Source organism: Globicephala melas, chromosome X, assembly GCF_963455315.2.
Source record: "Globicephala melas chromosome X, mGloMel1.2, whole genome shotgun sequence".
NCBI lineage: Eukaryota > Metazoa > Chordata > Mammalia > Artiodactyla > Delphinidae > Globicephala > Globicephala melas.
This window is the reverse complement of record NC_083335.1, coordinates 67,760,761-67,767,054: the sequence shown is the minus strand read 5'-3', so window position 1 is coordinate 67,767,054 and position 6,294 is coordinate 67,760,761.

Sequence of the window (6,294 nt, the reverse complement as noted above, 5' to 3'; positions counted from 1 at the left end):
GACTCCTGTACAACCAAGACTGTTATAAAAATCCCCACATATCATATAGGCAGGGAAGAAAAGCAATCAAGTCAGGGCCTGCATCCCCGGCAGGGGACTAAGAGGAAAAGGGGTAATACATGGATGGAGACCCACCCTGGGGAGTGAGCAATGAGAGCCACAGATTGGGTACCCCAGTCCTGAGGTTGTACACAGGGAAAACAAGCTCCCTTAGCTGGTTGGAGGACTGCTAGGACTAATAGTAGAGCTGTGGGAAGCCTGAACTCAACTCATAAGGAGCATGTGTGCTGGCTTGCCCCCAAGGCAGGGTGGAGAGGGCAGAGAGAGGACTGTTCTAGTCCTCTAGAGCAGCCCCCCTAGGAGGGGCTACTGGGTTTCCTGCGATTGCCTTGGCAAATGCCCCAGCCTGAGCTGAGTGAACACTCCAGCCCCGTGTACTGGATCTAGAGCTGCCATGACTGGGGAGAAAAGTCAACCATGGGATGGAGAGGCAACCTGTTCCCAGGTAGGAGCCTGCAGTGGCAGTGGCCATTGTTGACACTTATTCAAGCAGCACATCAAAAGCAGCCCAGAACTCTGACGGCAGCTGTTCCACTACAGCTCATGCACTGATACATGCTGAGAGTCCATGAGGTCCTCACCTGCACTGTAGTGTGGCTCCACAACAAGGTGGAAGAGGCAGAGTTTGGGAGCAGTGATTGGCTGTGAGGGACAAAGGGGACTTGCACCCCAGGCTGTGTCTGAGCAGAGCAAGGGAAACAATTGTGGGTGCCTGTATAGGCAGTATATAGGAGACAGATCAGACCTCTGTCTGAAGCCAACATGAGTTGAGAGCACGTAAGAGCCCCCGTTGCTTCAGCACTACCCACTCTGGGGCAAGGATCCTGGTGCTGGGAGAGGGAAAAACACACACTTAAAGGGAACAGAGCCAGTTCAGGTCTGACTCTCAGGGCTTCTGCTCCAGGAACTTGAGATCAGATTATACCCCCAATAGGGCAGTGATGGCCACTGAGAAGAGGAGAAGTCCTGCCTCACACCCAGCTCCAGCTCTAACCCCTCTATCTCCAGCCCCATCTCCCTACCAATGTGATAGTTGCCAGCACACCCTGAGGAAAGATGTGACTTTTGTCCACATCAAATGCAGCTCTCTCACCAAAGGCATTGAGCACATGTGGTCCATATAGGGATGCTCCCACATAAGAACACCCCTTCAAGACCACAATAGGCAACTGTTTCACCTAAATTCATAGAGACAGAGAAAATTAAACAAAATGAAAAGGCAGAGGAACTGCTCCCAATTGAAAGAGCAAGAGAAAAACTCTCAAAAATAATGAAACAGAAATAAACAATTTATCAGATAAAGAATTCAAAAAATTGGTAATAAAAATGTTAACTGAATTAGGGAAAAGAATAGGTGAACACAGTGAAAAATTTAACAAAGAATAAGAAAATATAAGAAAAGATACAATTAATTCAATAACTGAAATAAAAAACATACAGAAGGACTGAATAGCAGATTAAGTGATACAGAGGAATGCATAAGTGATCTGGAAGACAGAATAATGGAAATCACCCAATCAGAACAACAAAAAGAAAAACAAAATTTAAAAAATGAAAGCAGTTTAAGAGATCTCTGGGATAACATTAAGCATGCCAACATTCGCATTATAGATGTCCCAGAAGGAGAAGAGAGAGAGAAGGAAATAAAAAATGTATTTGAAGAAATTATGGCTGAAAAATTCTCAAACCTGAAGAAGGAAGCAGATATCCAGGTACAGGACTAACAGAGGGTCCCAAACAAAATTAACCCAAACACCCACACCAAGACAATTGTTCTTCTAGTACCATTTCAAATAGGAGTGACAAGAGTGGACATCCTTGGGAATTGCCTGGTGGTCCAGTGGTAGGACTTGGCACTTTCACTGCTGAGGCCCAAGTTCAATCCCTGGTTGGGGAACTAAGATCCCACAAGCTGCGTGGCACAGCCAAAAGAAAAAAAGAAGAGTGAACATCTTTGTCTAGTTCCAGAACTTTGGGAGAAAGCATTTAGTTTGTTTACCATTAAGTATGATCTTAGATGTAGGTTTTTTATAGATGCCCTTTATCAGGCTGACAAAGTTCGGCTCTATTCTTAGTTTGCTGAGAGCTTTTATCTTAAATGATGTTGAATTTTGTCAAAGGCTTCTTCTACATCAATTGACACTTCCTGGGATAAACTACACATGAGCTATATTTTTCTTTTTAGACATTGCTATATCAATTTACTAATTTACTAATTGTACTAATTTTTATCAGTTTACTAATTTTTTTTTTTTTGGTACGCGGGCCTCTCACTGTTGTGGCCTCTCCTGTTGCGGAGCACAGGCTCCGGACACGCAGGCTCAGGGGCCATGGCTCACGGGCCTAGCCGCTCCGCAGCATGTGGGATCTTCCCGGAACGGGGCACGAACCCGTGTCCCCTGCATTGGCAGGTGACTCTCAACCACTGCGCCACCAGGGAAGCCCCTATCAGTTTACTAATTTAGTATCAATTTACTAGTACTTCTGATGGTTTTTGCAATTATGTTCATGAGAGTTATTGGTCTATAGTTTCTTTCTTGCTTAATTCTTTTTGCACTGTCGTTGAATAGTTTTGTTATCAGGGTAATGCGGGTCTCATAAAATGAGTTGGGGAGTGTTCCTTCCTATTCTATTCTATTTGGGGGAAGAGGTATTGTAGAATTGATGTTAAATCTTCTTTAAATGTATAGTGGAATTTGCCAGTGAAACCATCTGGGCCTGGAGATATCTTTTTTAAGAAGGTAATTAACTATGAATTCAATTTCTTTAAAGGACTATTCAAATTATCTACTTCATATTGGTTGAGTTTTGGTAATTTGTGGCTTTAAAAGAATCGGTCCATTTCACCTAAGTTGTTGAATTTGTGCATACATTTAGTTGTTTGTAGTACTATATCTTTCCCTATTCGCCCATTGATAGAGGCTTTTCTAAATTCCAGAGAATTGGAAATATCTCAATAAGGTGAATTTTTTATGATGTGCATTTTTCTATATACTTAGTGTGTAATAAGTAAATTTGACTGAGCTTTGTCCTCAGTTCCTAGGAGATAACCTCTAAACCCTTGTAATTTCCCAAGAGATAGTAGTGTCTTTGTTATTCATGGTGGGCACCATGGGCCACACCTCACAGTTTATGCTAATGAGGTGACTCATGGTGGGCCCCTAGATAGCGTATGCTAGTGAGATGGCTCAGAATGGGGCCTGGACATGCCAGAAAAACCAACCACATGACTAGAGAGTTGGGGCTTTGAGCCATGTTAAATCAGCCCAATTACCAGAGAAGGGAAGGTTTGGAGACTGAGTTAAACCATGTGATTCAATCTATTATGCTTACATAATGAAACCCCAATAAAAACTCTGGACACCAAAACTCGGGTGAGATTCCCTAATTGGCAGCATTCTGTGTACTGTCACACATTGATGTGCTGAGAAGGTAACACATCCTTGAGTAAGACAGAAACTTAGTATTTTGTACCCTCCCATACCCTACCCTATGCATCTCTCCCTTTGGCTGGTTCTGATCTTTATCCTTTTGTTAAAATATAACTGTAATCATAGATGTAGTGTTTTCCTGTATTCTGTGAGTCATCCAGCAAATGATCAAACCTGAAGGGATAGCAGGAACCCCTGAATTTGGAGCCAGGTGGTCAGAAGTAAAGGTGGCCTGAGAATCTTCAAACTTGTGGCTGGTGTCTGAAGTGAGGACAGTCTTGCAGATGACTGTGCCCTTTACCTGTGAAGTCTGGCCTAACACCACGTTGCCAGTGTCAGAAGTCATTGCAGTTGGTGTCAGAAAAAGTGAGATTTGCTAAAATAAGTCTGACTCACTGAAACACATGGTTTGGGAAGGAAAAGAATGAAATGGCAGGAGAACGAGGAGCCTTTGATTCCTGGATGGTTTTCTTTTTTTTTTATACAGCAGGTTCTTACTAGTCATCAATTTTATACACATCAGTGTATATATATCAATCCCAATTGCCCAATTCATCACACCACCACCACCACCCACCACCACCCAGCTTTCCCCCTTTGGTGTCCATACGTTTGTTCTCTACATCTGTCTCTCTATTTCTGCCCTGCAAACCAGTTCATCTGTACCATTTTTCTAGGTTCCACATATATGCATTAATATACGATATTTGTTTTTCTCTTTCTGACTTACTTCACTTTGTATGACAGTCTCTAGATCCATCCACGTCTCAACAAATGACCCAATTTCGTTCCTTTTCATGGCTGAGTAATATTTCATTGTATGTATGTACCACATCTCCTTTATCCATTCATCTGTCGATGGGTATTTAGGTTGCTTCCATGACCTGGCTATTGTAAATAGTGCTGCAATGTACATTGGGGTACATGTGTCTTTCTGAATTATGGTTTTCTCTGGGTATATGCCCAGTAGTGGGATTGCTGGATCATATGGTAATTCTATTCTTGGTTTCTTAAGAAACCTCCATACTGTTCTCCATAGTGGCTGTATCAATTTACATTCCCACCAACACTGCAAGAGGGTTCCCTTTTCCCCACACCATCTCCAGCATTTGCTGTTTGTAGATTTTCTGATGATGCCCACTCTAACTGGTGTGCAGTGATACCTCATTGTAGTTTTGATTTGCATTTCTCTAATAATTAGTGATGTTGAGCAGCTTTTCATGTGCTTCTCGGCCCTCTGCATGTCTTCTTTGGAGAAATGTCTATTTAGGTCTTCTGCCCATTTTTTGATTCAGTTGTTTGTTTTTTTAATATTGAGCTGCATGAACTGTTTATATATTTTCGAGATTAATCATTTGTCCATTGATTCTTTTGCAAATATTTTCTCCCATTCTGAGAGTTGTCTTTTCATCTTCTTTATGGTTTCCTTTGCTGTGCAAAAGCATTGAAGTTTCATTAGGTCCCATTTGTTTATGTTTGTTTATACTTCCATTACTCTAGGAGGTGGATCAAAAAGATCTTGCTGTGATTTATGTCAAAGAGTGTTCTGCCTATGTTTTCCTCTAAGAGTTTTATAGTGTCCGGCCTTACATTTAGGTCTCTATTCCATTTTGAGTTTATTATTTTGTATGGTGTTAGGGAGTGTTCTAATTTCATTCTTTTACATGTAGCTCTCCAGTTTTCCCAGCACCAGTTATTGAAGAGACTGTCTTTTCTCCATTGTATATCCTTGCCTCGTTTGTCATAGATTAGTTGACCATAGGTGCATGGGTTTATCTCTGGGCTTTGTATCTTGTTCCATTGATCTATGTTTCTGTTTTTGTGCCAGTACCGTATTGTCTTGATTACTGTAGCTTTGTAGTATAGTCTGAAGTCAGGGAGCCTGATTCCTCCAGCTCCGTTTTTTTCCCCTCAAGACTGCTTTGGCTATTCGGGGTCTTTTGTGTCTCCATACAAATTTTAAGATTTATTGTTCTAGTTCCATAAAAAATGACATTGGTAATTTGACAGGGATTGCATTGAATCTGTAGATTGCTTTGGGTAGTATACTCATTTTCAGCATATTGATTCTTCCAATCCAAGAACATGGTATATCTCTCCATCTGTTGGTATCATCTTTAATTTCTTTCATCAGTGTTTTATAGTTTTCTGCATACATGTCTTTTGTCTCAGCAGGTAGGTTTACTCCTAGGTATTTTATTCTTTTTGTTTCAATGGTAAATGAGAGTGTTTCCTTAATTTCTCTTTCAGATTTTTCACCATTAGTGTATAGAAATGCAAGAGATTTCAATGCATTAATTTTGTATCCTGCAACTTTACCAAATTCATTGATTAACTCTAGGAGTATTCTGGTGGCATCTTTAGGATTCTCTATGTATAGTATCATGTCATCTGTAAACAGTGACAGTTTTACTTCTTCTTTTCCAATTTGTACTCTTTTTATTTCTTTTTCTTTTCTGATTGCCATGGCTACGACTTCCAGAACTATGTTGAATAAGAGTGGTGAGAGTGGACATCCTTGTCTTGTTCCTTGTCTTAGAGGAAATGCTTTCAGTTTTTCTCCCTTGAGAATGATGTTTGCTGTGGGTTTTGTTGTATATGGCCTTTATTATGTTGAGGTAGATTCCCTCTATGCCCACTTTCTGGAGAGTTTTTATCATAAATTGGTGTTGAATTTTGTCAAAAGCTTTTTCTGCATCTATATAGATGATCATATGGTTTTTATTCTTCAATTTGTTAATATGATGTATCACATTTGTTGATTTGCATATATTGAAGAATCCTGGAAGCTGTGGGGTAAATC